General features: G+C 36.4%; 1 protein-coding gene across 2 annotated transcripts in view; it reads left to right on the top strand.

Moving 5' to 3' along the window:
* INPP4B (inositol polyphosphate-4-phosphatase type II B) overlaps positions 1 to 15,568 on the top strand; it is a 728,360-nt gene that overhangs the window by 325,565 nt on the left and 387,227 nt on the right. For both annotated transcript variants that reach the window (XM_060147684.1, XM_060147683.1), the window contains one exon: positions 14,405 to 14,470. The gene's annotated coding sequence lies outside the window, so the exon portion shown is untranslated. The remainder of the gene's footprint in view (positions 1 to 14,404; positions 14,471 to 15,568) is intronic.

Here is a 15,568-nt window from a genome sequence, read left to right as displayed (position 1 = left end):
ATATATTTTGGATATTAACCCCTTATCAGAACTATCATTCACAAAGATCTTCTCCCATTCAGTAGGTTTCCTTTTCATTTTGTTGATAGTTTCCTTCACTGTGCAAAAGATTTTTAGTTTGGTGTAGTCCCATTTGTTTGTTTTTGTTTCCCTTGCCTGAGGAGACATATTCAAAAAATATTGCTAAGATCAGTGTTAAAGAGCACACTTCCTATGTTTTCTTCTAGGAGTTTTATGGTTTCAGGTCTTACATTTAAGTCTTTAATCCATTTTGAGTTTATTTTTGTATGTAGTGTAAGAAAATGGCCTGGTTTCATTCTTTTTCATGTAGTTGTACAGTTTTCCCAAAACCACTTATTGAAGAGACTGTCTTTTCCCCATTGTATATTCTTGCCTCCATTTTCATAGATTAGCTATCATATAAGTGTGGGTTTATTTCTGGACTATTCTGTTCCATTGATCTATGTGTGTGTGTTTGTTCCAATACCATGCTGTTTTTATTACTATACTTTTGTTGTATGGTTTGAAATCAGGGAGTGTGATACCTCCAACTTTGTTCTTCTCTCTGAAATTGCTTTGGCTATTTAGGTTTTTTTGGTGGTTCTATACAAGTTTTGAGATTGTTCTAATTCTGTGAAAAATGCCATGGGTATTTTGATAAGGATTGCATTGAATCTGTACATTGCTTTGGGTAATATGGGCATTTTAACAATATTAATTCTTCCAATTAATGAGCATTATTTATCTTTCAATTTATCTGTGTCATCTTCAGTTTCTTTTTTCAATTTCTTATAGTTTTCAGATCTGCTTCTTACATTGGACCCTTTTGTTCTCTACTTCATGTAGCACAGGTAGGGTTTGCTGCATCTGAGTATCTTCTTTCTTTTTGATTTCGGTCCATGCATTTGTTTTTCTCTCATATTCCTCTGAATTTTTTAATAGAGGAGCTTCTGTTGTGAGAGCTATAAAGCCATCCATTTCTAGATGTAGCAAAAACATCTAATATTCACACAAATTTTATTTATCTTCACCTCCCTGAATGGCATAACATTATTTCAGAAGTATTTTGTCATCTCATTAGACAACATCCAATATAGACCCAGAAGAGCTCTAGCATCATCCTCCTTGTATTTTCTTTAGTATGTCTCCTCTAAATTGTTTCCTCTTTTGGAGTCATAGTTCATTAGTGTCTTGAACTTATCCCTTTAGGACAGTAATGTGCTGGTAAACTGGCTCTCTAAAAAACAAAACTAAACAAAAAGTCCTGATTTTTAGTATTTGCCCATTTTCCAGATATAGATACTCCCATTACTGATTTCAAGCCACTATTGTGATATTACTAAATGCAGATTTGGGGGAGATGTGGTCACATGGGCTGGAGCAGCTGCTCCAGCATAGCACTACTTTAGGGAAACACAATACCAGCCTTCCATCTACAATTATGGAACCACATTGAAACTAACCCAGTAACATTCTGAGTTTTTGACACTGATGTTTGTGTCTTTGCTGCTCACACATAACCCTGATTTATGAAATCAGGGTTTCTGGCTCTGGAAAGATAGAATCATTGGGATTTTCAAGGTGTGATTTGCCTATTGCTCATGCAAGAGCACATATCTCAATAGCTTTCTAGATCCCATCTCCCTTAGGAGAAGTCATTCTGGTCTATTTTAAGTTCTTGACTCTCTTCTTTTGGCCTCAGTATTTTGGGTCTCAATCAGTCCTTCCAATATGGAAACAACTAAAGTAAGAATGATAATGAGATAGTAATTTTAGGCACTGGCCTTGAATATAATAAATCCTCAAAAATGTTAACTGCCATGGTAAGATTTTTGTATAATTATTTTATCCTGCACTTCTAATCTACCATTTTAGGGGACAATATGTGGTATCTCCTAACGTCCATCCTTTTAAAGAAAGCAGCCTATCAGATTTAGTCTTTTTTTTTTTTAAGACCCTAAGTCCTAAGTTGTCTTTGACAGACCATAATCATGGGTTCACTGAGTCTCTAGCTGGCTCCTTGCCTTTGATATATTGAAAAAAAGTGTTTTTATTTGCTTTGACATTCCTTGAAAGGTAATTTTGAAAGTTGTTTTTTGGGGGAAATGTTTTATTCCTAGATAATACTCCACCTGTAGGCTATTTTGTGGGCCTCCCTGTCATCCTCGTTCTTTGACTGTCTGTCCATATTTTGAAAGATGATCTTTAATAGGGACAGTTTATGACATTTGACTGGTAGTATTTACCGCTTGTGCGCAAAGCTACTTGAAAGAGCAAAATTTCAAAGCTGTGTTATCTCCAAATTGATGGAGCTGGCTGAACTTTAAACAAATAAAAATGTGTACCTTTTCCCTTACAGTAGTATCATTGTTTCCCTTTATTAGCCATGCCTATAGTTTTGAACCACAGCATGCATTTTTTCCTGGGTTTATAGTAAGGGATTTGGTACGCAGTCATGGGGATTCTTGTAGGCTATTGACTTTCTCTATTTTATTTTTATTTTATTTTTTTTTAATTTTTTTTTTTTTTTGCGGTACGAGGACCTCTCACTGTTGTGGCCTCTCCCGTGGCGGAGCAACAGGCTCCGGACGCGCAGGCTCAGCGGCCATGGCTCACGGGCCCAGCCGCTCCGCGGCATGTGGGATCTTCCCGGACCAGGGCACGAACCCGTGTCCCCTGCATCGGCAGGCAGACTCTCAACCACTGTGCCACTAGGGAAGCCCGACTTTCTCTATTTTAATTTAAAATGATTTCTCAACTAATACCGACATATTGCCACTGTATATCTTTTTCTCTAATATTTAACTGTTTCTTTTGTTTCCTCACTCTCATGAGGGTACTAAAGGTAATGTTATTGTGATGATTATTTCTTTGGGGCTCACTCAGTCATCTTTTTTACTACTTCCTACACACTAGGCCACACAAAAGAGAATAAATGCTCCTTTCTTGAAAAGTTTTAATTACTTGTTCTAAGAAATAGATCCCAATCCTCTCTAAACTTTCCAGTGCTAAATCGTAGGCCTATCAGTTGCTGTTAGGGTAATTAAAACCAATGACCTCATTGTGTTTTTGTCTGAAATTTGATTTAACAGTTTTACCATAGATTTAACAGAATCAGTCATCTATTTTTCTGAAAGCTGATGAAATCAAATCATCTGGTAGCTTTTTCAAAATGCAAAATACCCCAATTATATTGACTGAGACTCTTGAATCCCCAAGTAATTCTGGTTTGCAACATGCTTAAATACCACTTGTTTAATGTGTAAATCTGTTGGATTTTTCAGTCATTCACTCAGTAACAGTTTAATTTCTTACTACATATAAGGAGATATGATAGTGTAAAGAGTCAAAAAAAAAAAACGTAGATTCAGCCATAAAAGGAATGAAATAATGCCATTTACAGCAACATGGATGGACCTATACATCATCATACTAAGTGAAGTAAGTCAGACAGAGAAAGATAAATGTCATATAATATCACTTATATGTAGAATCTAAAAAAAATTTAAAAGATACAAATTATTTCCAAGACAGAAAGAGACTCACAGACATTGAAAACAAACAAACTTGTGGTTACCAAAGGGGAAAGGGGAAAGGGGGGAGGGATAAATTAGGAGGTTGGGATTAACATACACACACTACTTACATAAAATAGATAACCAACAAGGATCTACTGTATAGCACAGGGAACTCTACTCAATATTTTGCAATAACCTACAAGGGAAGATAATCTGAAGAAATATATGTATATGTACTTTTTAGAGAAAAAAATAAAAACTTTATCAGACTTTGTTACACTTATTTTATAGTTGAGTATTGCTTTTACTTTAAATGACGTAAGGTGGGGGATGGGAACAGTAATGTTTTTGAAGTTCAGGACCTTTAAGGGTCTTAATCTGGCTGACCCTGCTTTAAGGAAAATGGGGTGATTGCTTTACACTGACAAAGTAAGGGACTGTACCTCCCCTATCTGCCCCCCAAATCCCTGGCAACTTTATCTCTGTACTATGGTATAAAGTACTAGTCTAAAAGATGGCGGTTCAGTTATGTGTGTGTGTGTATATGTGTATATATATATATATATGTGTATATATATACACACATATATATACATATATATGTATATATATATATATACATATATATATATACATATATATATGTATGTATATAACTGAATTGCTGTGCTGTGCTCCTGAAACTAACACTATATTGTAAATCAACTGTATTTCAATTAAAATAAATAAAAGAAAACATTTACAGCTAAAAAAAAGTAGATTCATACAACAACATGCAAATAAACAACCACATAATAAGCCACCATTACATAAATAATATGGGAATTCCAAGGGAGGGATAACATTTTTCCTGGCATGTATATAGCATACATAGGAGCAGGCTTTTTTGGGTTGGTGAAGTCCCAGTGGGTAGCAACCTGCTGAAAGCTGTCTTCAGACAGGAAATTTGCAGAGACCACAGAACAAAAGCCACTGTGGAAATGGCTGAGACAAAAACTCATGTAGAGAACTAGTAAAGAAGACGACTGGAAAGGGGCTAATCATAAAATGTTCTGAATAGCAGCCTGAGGTGCATTTTTATTTCATTATACCATTTAATACATCTATTATATGACTATGAAAATAACAATCCTAAAAATTCTCTTTTCTGATATGACTTTCGCCTCGAAGATATTTCTGACACTTCTCATCCAGAACTACATTTCTCTTGGAACCCTGTTGTCTATCCTTTCAGAAGTGCTTGCAGCTTATAATGACCATATTCTGATTAGCCTCACCTTCACCTATTTGTGATGCCAATTTTACCAAAGCCCTTAATACCGAATCATTCATCTTCTCTCTCAATACTTCATTATTTAGGGGCTGGCATTGGTATAGACAAATGTATGCAAACTGCCTTGGACTAACTGAGACTCACAAAATCTTTAATTACACTCGACTGTGATGGAGGTGGCCAGCTGTCCATCAGAGATCCTGGTTCCCTTGCAAGGTGTAGAATTAAGGCTGCTCAGGCCACCTTGTCCTCAGGCGTATTATGTGACAGTCCAGACCTCATGTGATCCCCATTCTTTCTCTTCCCTAGTCTCCCTGCTGGAATTCCACAGTCAGGGTGACTAAGCCACTTGCTTGAAAGATGGTGAGGTCTCCCGTAGCCTGGGTTCCTGAAGGACTTTATAAAACAGAACTCCTTAACTGTCCCCCTCAGTCAAAAATTGGATCAATGAGTCAGTAACTTTTTTTTTAATTGACATCTAGTTGATTTATAATATTGTGTTAGTTTCAGGTGTATAGCATAATGATTCAGTATCTTTGCAAATTATATTCCATTTTAGGTTATTACAAGATAACAGATATGATTCCCTTTGCTATACAGTGTATCCTTGTTGCTTATCTATTTTATCTGTAGTAGTTTGTATCTGTTAATCCCATACCCCTAAGTTACCCCTCCCCACCCACCCCGTTCCCTCTCCCCTTTGGTAACCACAAGTTTGTTTTCTATATCTATGAGTCTGTTTCTGTTTTGTATATACATTCATTTGTATTATTTTTTAGATTCCATATGTAAGTGATATCGTATAGTGTTTGTCGTTCTCTGTCTGACTTATTTCACTAAGCACAATATTCTCTAGATCCATCCACGTTCCTGCAGAATGGCAGTATTTCATTATTTTTTTAAGGCTGAGTAACATTCCATTAGTTACGGCTGAATAATATGGTAATATATATCACATCTTCTTAATCCAATCATCTGTTGATGGTGTCAAAGAACACAAAAAAAGCATACCTGATGGTGATCAGATGGATAACTAATGATGGTGTACTTTTTTTTTTTGCGGTACGCAGGCCTCTCACTGTTGTGGCCTCTCCTGTTGCGGAGCACAGGCTCCGGACGCGCAGGCTCAGCGGCCATGGCTCACGGGCCTAGCTGCTCCGCAGCATGTGGGATCTTCCCGGGCCGGGGCACGAACCTGTGTCCCCTGCATCGGCAGGCGGACTCTCAACCACTGTGCCACCAGGGAAGCCCATGATGGTGTACTTTTGATTTCAGTCATGTTTAATACTTCTGTTCATTGGTTAAAAGGAAATCTTAAATACGAATGCAATGACATTGCTCAATAGTTTTATTTTAAATTTACTTAATCAGATAATGACTTAGGGATCTAATTCTTTATTAGAAATCCAGTCATCAAATGTTAAGGATCTAAATTATCCCTCAAGGGATGGAGGAACCTGGATTTTATAAAGTACTTAGTACTTATTAGCAGAACTGGGACTTAGAATCTATTTTGCCAGATTCCTAGTTTTGTACAGTTTTCACTATTTCATTTCAGCTAGCTGCTTCAAGAAAAACAAAGTAGAAAGGTTTTCCTTTCCAAAACACTGACATATGAATTTTGTATTGGGTTCCAAATTTCTTTTAAAACAATGGCCTAGTACAACTTTGTTTTCCTCTGATGGGAGTCAAAGAAATGATGAGTTTGTGATCTGAAGAGAAAGAAAAAGAGACAGTCTGTCTGATCTAGCAATTCACATTTCTGCTTTGGAGCAATAGGTTACCCTGGGGAATGATAGACTGATACAGAATCAAAGTATCAAGTGTGTGCAGTAGATATAAAAGTCTTTTGAGTTGGGTTGCTATGCAATGATTCCAAGGCATTGATATTGCATATCTAAGTGGGACCATAAGGAATTCTCAGATGTTGAAGATGCATTCAGGGAAAAAAAAGAAAGCTTCTGGAATAAATATATTTTGACTCAGTATTAAAGAAGAACTTTCTAATAGTCAAAGATATCAAGAGATAGAATGTCTGATTTTCTTCCTGAGACAGGGAACTACTAAGCTCAGTATCACTGATTGGGATAACTTGGTCAGGGTGGGTGGGGTAGAGGTGATTCAGATGACAGATGGGTGATAGGAGTACATGACATTTTCTCCACAGTGATCTTTGCAGTCCCTTTCTAGCTTGAGATTCTGAGATATGCATATAAAATTTGTCATTTAAGGCTGTTAACTGCCAATGGTAGATGATATGTTAATTGGTCAGATTTTCTTTTTCTTAACCCATCATCTTCCCTTTAATAAGTAATACATGCTTTTTCAAAAAATTTGAGGATTCCTACAAAGTTGAAAAAAAGTAAAATTTCACTGTAGTTTTGTCATCTGTATAATCCGGTTTCATAGCTGCAAACACAGAATAGACGCTAGCTAGTTTAGGAGAAAAGGAGTTAATCTGAAAACATTAGGTAAGGCTGACTTTTCTATCAGGGACCCAGTAGGCACAGTGCCAGTGACCTACAATGCTTTTATGGGCCCATGAACATGACTTAATTTCTTTTAAAATCTGAAGGAAAAAGAAGAATTTTTAGGTTGGAAGAATTTTTATTATATGATACTGTATCTATCTTTATACCAACATAGTCATAAACTATGATTATATGTACATGTACATATATAAAGGGGTGTGTGTGTGTGTGTGTGTGTGTGTGATGGAGGAAAAGGCAGATGAAGACACAAGTGCACAGGACCCATTGTAGTCTTAAAGAACATTGGCTTGGGCTTAGAGGCTGCCCACTCAGGAGCTCTAAGCCCAATTGAATACACATGAGCACTGACTGCTCCAGGACAAACCCCTGATTCCTGCCCCTGGCACAGGCTCCACTGCCCTCACGTGAGCCTGATGGTAGATCCTCTGCCCCTACTGCTTCTGAAGGCTGGCAGAGATGTCAGCTCCCAGATGGATTCAGTGAGGCATGTGCTTCTAAACTGAAGCCTTTCGTGTACCCAAAGTATAGCTGATAACTCTAATTCGAAAAGATACATGAGCTCCATGTTCCTCATTGCAGCACTATGTACAGTAGCCAAGACATGGAAGCAACCTAAGTATCCATCAATAGACAAATGGGTAAAGAAGATGTGGTACATATATACAATGGAATATTACTCAGCCATAAAAAAAGAATGAACTAAGGCCATTTACACCAGCATGGATGGATATAGAGATCATCATACTAAGTGAAGTAAGCCAGACAGAGAAAGACAAATATCATATGATATCACTTATGTGTGGAATCTAAAATATGATACAAATGAACTTATTTACAAAACAGAAACAGACTCACAGGCATAGAGAACAGACTTGTGGTTGCCAAGGGGGAGGGGGAGTGGGGAGGTATGGACTGGGGGTTTTGGATTAACAGATACACACTGCTATATATAAAATAGATAAAAAAGGACCTACTGTTATAGCTCAGGAAACTATATTCAATATCTTGTAATAAACTGTAATGTAAAACAATATGAAAAAATATATATAGTACATATTTGAATAACTCTGCTGTACACCAGAAACTAACACAACATTGTAAATTAACTATACTTCAATTTAAATAAATAAATAAATTGACTGAAGCCTGTACAAGGGTATGTTATCAGAAAAGCCTTGGTCACAGGCTTTCAATCTAGTGTTCTCACCATGTATCTATCCATTCATGGCTAATTTAGGCTCTTAACATGTAAGGAAGACTGAGAAGTGGATTTGGGGCATCCGTCGTTGTGATGTGTAAACATGGAATGTGGAAATTTCCCAAATTTAGGAGAGGTGTTCCAAAGGTAGTGAACAGCCAAATCTACCACATGATAATTGCTGCCAATGCATTGAAATATTAGCATCTGGACTTTCTGGTGTGCATATGCTTTATTTTTCTTTAACAGTTCAAATAAAAGCTATGTCTGTGATTTCTGAATATGTGTTATGTAATAGGTGCTATTAACACTATTTGAATTATCTAATTTGATTTTAATTAAAAGGAACAGCCTTTTAAATAGGCAATACTGTTACTACTCTTCCATTTTATAAGTGAGGAAACTGAGACTTGAAGAGGCTAAGTAAGTTGTTCCTGGAGCTACAGTTAATGAAGGTGGGATTTTATGCTGAGTCATACCTGCTATACTACACCTGTTATATAAGAGATATGCAACTTTAAAACCTGCTTTTTACTTTTAATATTTTGGCATAAGCTTTTGTAAACCTGGATTCTAAATTCTTCTTTTTAATAGTGACATAATATTGCACCAAATTAATATAACACAGTATTTTCAAAGATTCCTCTATATTTGAATATTTAGGCTACTTCTAAATGTTTCCTCTTGTGGTAATTCTTTATGTATACACTTCTTTTTTTTCTCTATTTGGGTTTACTTCCCTAGATAAAAACTCAGAATTAGAATCACTAGGTCAAAGCGTATGAAAACGTATTTTTGAGACACCAGCCACACTTTTATTTATTTTAATGATGAAAAAACAAGCCTGTTAGTTCATCTGTTCAACATTCAGAACGTTTAGTACATGACTCCTTTGTACTGGGCATGTACCTGTAATACCCTGATGAATATTAGATGGTCTTACCTAAAGGGTATTATGGCTCAGTAGGTGTTAAAATAGAGTGTGTCTGAAATGAGCATCTTGTATGAATTATATATGGTAAGAATGTTTCCTAGATTTTCTGCGACAAGGTAGGAATACTTTTAGAGTTCTTAGGGGTTATAGGAAAGTGGCATTCAAAGCAATTTCAAACTGGCATCAAGCATGAACATTTTCTCTTCTTTGCCGGTTTGTTAGATGAAATATTATCGGTCATTGTTTTAATGGTTATTTCCTTGAGTACTAATGAGGTTGAACATTTTCTCCATGTGTTCGTTAATGAGTTGTTTCTTCATTTTGAAGTACCCTTTGGTATTTTGGTATTTAGTATTTATATAAAACAGATTTTGGTGTATTGCATTTGTTGTAAATAATTTCACATCTGCTTTGCTTTTTAACTTTTTTTAAACTTAGGGAAATTGTTTTACATAGTCCAATCTACCTGGCATTTTCTTTCTAATTTCTTTTAGCACTTATATACTTCAGAAGTAGACTTGACCTCTCTAAAGAGGCATATAAATAATCAATTCCACTTTTATTCATTTCTTTATGTTGCATTTCATTTGTATTTAATTCCATAATATAGCTACAATTTATATCTGTGTCTAATGGGATATATTAGATTTTATTCTAAAAAGATAGGCAATTATCTCAACGTTATTTATTGAACAGTTTCTTTCTCATTAATTGGTGGTGCTCATTTTGTCATACACTGAATTTAGATTCCCTTTCTATATGAATTCATAAAGTCCTGTGCCCATTTGTCTCCATTTCTATCATAATGAAAATAGCTATTTTTTTCCCATCAATCTTTCTGAGGGCAGGAGTTGTGTTTTCCCTTTAATAACTAGCATAGTGCTTGGCATATGACAGGCATTATATATATGTTGAATGAATGCATAAAATAGGATGTTTCTGGGGTACCTATATTTTCCCACTATTCTGTATGTCAGTTTCTATGCCAGTTCTGCTCTATGTTAAATGTTGTGTCACAACAATATATTTCATCATTAGGTAGAACAAAGAATCTCATTAATATTTGTATTCAGAATTTTCTTTATGATCTATACTCTTTTTGTTTTTATAAATTTATTTATTTTATTTATTTTTGTCTGTGTTGGGTCTTTGTTGCTGTGTGCGGGCTTTCTCTAGTTGCGGTGAGTGGGGGCTACTCTTTGTTGCAGTGCATGGGCTTCTCATTGCGGTGGCTTCTCTTCTTGCGGAACATGGGCTCTGGGTGCATGGGCTTCAGTAGTTGTGGCATGCGGGCTCAGAAGTTGTGGCTCACGAGCTCTAGCGTGCAGGCTCAGTAGTTGTGGCACACAGCCTTAGTTGCTCCGTGGCATGTGGGATCTTCCTGGACCAGGGCTCGAACCTGTGTCTCCTGCGTTGGCAGGTGGATTCTTAACCACTGCACCACCAGGGAAGTCCCATGACTCTTTCTTCACGTTAACTTTAGAAAGTTTTAACAGAATCTAAAATTATCCCTACTAGAATTTTGATTGGAATTATGCTAAAAATATAAATTAATTTGGGAAGAAGCAAAGTTTATGTTGTGAATATTTTCCCATTAATGCATGTGTTATAGTCCTTATTTTCCTTTATAGCTTTTTATAATTTTCTTTACAGAGTTATTCATAAGTACTTTATTGATTTTGTTGTTACTGCTGTAGTGAGTCAGGATTATTGATGCTATTGGGAGCTGCATTTATTTATTTTAAAAAATTTACTTTTTGTTTATTGCTATTATATAGAAAAGTTATTGTTACAAATTTATCTTGCATCCTGAAACTTTTCTTGAACCATTTTATTAATTGTCACAGGAAAATTTTTGTACTTTTTTAGTTGATGTGAAGATCTTCAACACTTAAGAATAATCTCATTGTCAGCTAAATTCTATTTTGTTTTTACAATAAGGGATGGAAATTGAAGAATAAAAGTGAGATTTAAAAAACCAGCTTTTGGAGATAGGATTAAATTTTTACATCTATTTTAGAGACAGATATTATAATAGATTCTGGTAATTATATATATATGTATATATGTATATATATATGTATATATGTGTATATATATGTATATATGTATATATATATATATATAATCTGGGAAACAGGTTTTAACTGCTGGCTCTTTCAGGGGACAAATATTTGAGTTTTTCAGAACCGATGAAGACTTCCTTTTACAATTTCCTGACATACATGTTATTATCTCTTCCTGGTCTTTTCTAAACTCCATCCCACTTAGCTCCTGCCTTTGGCATAATATCCCAAAACCTCCCATGGATGGGGGCTCTTGACCTGGAATCACCAGGCTGTCTGAGACCAACAACAAGGCATCTCAAGCCCAGCTTTCTTTCATGTGGCAGCATGGAAAAGGCAAATGTCCAGCTCTGACTTTGGCTATGTCCCCATCACACCAGGACTCCTGGGTAGAGGGAAAATGTGAGTTATGAGAGCCCCATTTAAAGCCACAAGAGAATGGATATAGGAAACAAAGAAGCATAAGGTGGAGCCCAATAGAGTCTATTCCATTTTTTAAATATTGTATATTTTATTCCTAATCAATAATGTTCAATTTAGTTGAACATCTAGAAGTTGTCTGAGATAGAATTTTCTATTTTCTAAAGAAAACTTTTGTGTCCTAATTAAGGCACATATTTTATTTGATCATTTATTGTGAAGGTGATGATAAGTGTTAAATAAGGCTTTTGTTTGCATTTACTCTGTGGAATATTTATTTAAGGCTACCAAAACTTTGGTGGGTTTGGGTTAATATTGGTTCTTGCTACATCATGGGAGCTGACAAATAATAACACAATGGGGACAATACAAGTATGAAAGATCCAGGCTCACATAACACCATTGATCCTTCTGCATCATAAAATTTTATTCTTTAGACTTGCACAGTTATCCAGTTTACATTCCATGTATTTCATCATCACTGTCATGGGTTGACCTTCCTCTACATGCTTTACTTGTATTTTTGGAAGTTATTTTAAGGGCTTGTTTGGACTCCCTGAGACTACATTGACCTCTGGACATCCACATTGCAAGATAGACTCATTACTTTTGCAGATGTAATGACACCTCAAAATATCAAGAGATGTGCAGTCTGTTTTGGTGATAGGAACAAGACACTGTAATCCACTATGAGTACAACAGAATCCAATACTTAGTTTGGGGTGGATTAAAAAAGATAAGATAATGAATTACAGTTTTGTTCAAGTGTTAGAATAAGCCTAATGAGTAAAGTTACTTCAGACACCTAATGATGAACTAGACCATAGTGTTTTTTGCAGAGTCTACCTGAAAAAAGCTTAATATAGCAAACTTACGACTTTTTTACATAACTGGCATATTATTTTTATCTGTTGTGTTTAGAAATCAGTTGATGGTTTACATTTTCTTTAGTAGCAACTGATTAGTCTCATGCTTTCTCCTATTATGAAACTATTTTTTCCAACACTTAAAGGCAACTCTGGATCTATCAGAATCAAAAATAAAAATCTTCGGAAAAATTGTGATAAGGTGTTTGTTTTCTCCAAATTAAATAAAACCTGGTGTTTGATTTAAAGCTGACTCTGTAGTTTTCATCCTCCTGTATTAAAAACCATGTAGATTGGGAAGAAATATGAGAATGTGAGTGAGAAAATCTTACATCACATCTGTATTGCTGACATGACTGGAAGAAAGTTTTGAATTAAGTACAGCAGTTAAAGAACAAGTTGAACTCAATAAAAGTTATCGCTCTCTTTTTGACAGAGAAAATGAAATCTTGGTAATGGATAGTATATTTACAATTTGAAAATGATCATTCCTGATAATAAAATAGGAAAAAGAACCAGGTGGCACTTTTGGATACATCTGTTGAATGATACGTAATAAATATTTTGATAAGCCACATGTCATAGTTGTAAAATGCCCAAACCAGATCGCTGGGTTCAAATTTAAATAGTGACACAAACTAGCTGCGGAATTCTGAGTTGCCTCACCTTTCTTTGCCAATTCCTCTGTCTATAAATATGGGTAATAATAGTACCTACCTCATAGGGTGGTTCTGTTGGGGGTCCCCAAGGCCACCCTGAGTCTCAACGATTTGCTAGAAGGGTTCCCAAGATTCAGAAAAGCTGTTATACTCACAGTCATGGATCCTTACAGTGAAAGGATACAGATTAGAATCAGCAAAGGGAAAGGACACATGAGGCAAAGTCCAGCTGCCAACTTCCAGATGTCCCTTCCCAGTGGAGTCACATGGGGGTGCTCTTAATTCTCTCAGCAACAGTATGTGACAACGTGTGGAGTGCGGTCAACCAGAGAAGCTCAACTGCGCTCTCGTCCCTAGAGTTTGATTAGGTGTCAGTCACAGAAGCCTGCAGCACCAGATGACCGACCTCAGCTATTCAGACGTCAGCCTCCCCTCCCCCAAGCAAAAACAGGTGTTCACCATAAGTGTATCTGATCCACTTGGAACAGCAGAAGCCTCTAGCATATACGCAAACTCTCTCATCAGTCAGACTGTTGGAAGAGCTCAGAGGTTATCTTCCAGGAATTGGCCTAAGGCCAATTCTGAAGGAGGGCCTTTCTTTGGAATGTGTAGCATTTGAGGAACTTATGCCTGCTGAGCTAACCCTTGCCTGCCCAGGGGTTATGAGGAATAAATGAGTTAATCAGTTAACTTAGAATAGTGCCTGGCTCATGTAGCAAATAAATAATGGTCAGCTAGAGTTCCTTCTTGTGGACCTCTGTGAGCTGAACGAAGCAGATCGGTTTGGAATACAAACAAGAAATAGCTATATTCCGTGGATCTCGTGATCATGACATAAGTCCTCAAGTTTGGAATAATGGGCATTACGAGCAAATTAAATATTTTAGCGAGCAGTGTTTTAAAAAAGCAGCGTTTTAAAAAAGAGGAGTTCCCAGTGAAACACCAAATCTTCACGTTTTGTCTTTTTGTTCTTTACAGAGCTCTGAAATCAGCAAGGCAGTAATCAAAGAGCAGAACTGTTTGAGGAATACCACAAGAAAGCAGGTACAGAGTGGTTCTCAATAATTAACCCGTAATATTCATTTAGACTGATGATTAATTCAAACTTCTAGGCCCTATTATTAAAAAGATTTTACAGAAAAGCCAGTTTGGTGTCTTAGAATATGTGTGACTGCATATCGCAGATGGCTGACCATATCCTAAAGAGGAACTGATTTCTATGTATACATGAAATCAATTCTGAAGGTTTCAGTTAGGCCAGACCTAGGTAGACATGTAAAGGAATTAACTAATTATTATTATTTATTATTAAATCAACACATATTCATTAAAGGCCTGCTATATGGCAGACACTCGTCTATAAGGTATTTGGTGATTTTATAGACTTGGACAAAACAGGCATGGTCCATTCCCACCCTCATGGTGCTTACAGTTCAGTGAAAGTGATATGAAGTAAATAAGCAACATCAATATGTGAATAAAAATTGATAAATGCTATGAAGAGAAATTGCAGAGTTCTGTAGGAGAAAATATTGGGAAATAAGGGAGGAATCTACTGTAGATGGACTAGACAGAGGTGTTTCTTTGCAAGATGATGTTTCAACTCAGAGCTGAAGTGTAAGGAAAAGAGTCCCAGGCAGATGGAACAGCAGTGAATAAAGAACATAACTGTAAAAACGGATAAAGTGGCTGTAGCAAAGTCACAGAGGTGGAGACAAGTATAAGATGAAGCTGGGTTGAAAATGGGATGAACATGAATATGGTAACCGGCCCAGTCCCATAGGACCTTCATGGTTCAGGTAAAGTGTCTTCAGACCAGCTCTGCTTGGCCACTTTATGCCCTTGGCATTTCCATGCTATGTCATTTGGTGTTCTCTGCTGGTCCCCTGAATATAGAAGCTTTCAAATCTGCCACCCAACCCCACCCTTCTACATCTCCTGCCAAAGTCTGGTGTAAAGGGCTTATGACTGTGCGAAGAGGTTCTCAACTGTGTCCAAATACTAGTTCCATAATATGTTCTGTATAAAATGGTTTGGGGTCAAGAAGGTTTGAAAATTTCTGAATTCTGTACCACCCTCAGGAGCTTTAAATACACATTAACATGTTATAGTTTCTGGGAAGTTCTGTAGTACAAACATATG

Source organism: Lagenorhynchus albirostris, chromosome 4 (genome assembly GCF_949774975.1).
Source record: "Lagenorhynchus albirostris chromosome 4, mLagAlb1.1, whole genome shotgun sequence".
In the NCBI taxonomy this organism is placed as follows: Eukaryota; Metazoa; Chordata; class Mammalia; order Artiodactyla; family Delphinidae; genus Lagenorhynchus; species Lagenorhynchus albirostris.
The sequence above is the reverse complement of the archived record's forward strand: the minus strand, read 5'-3'. Positions and strand labels throughout refer to the sequence as shown.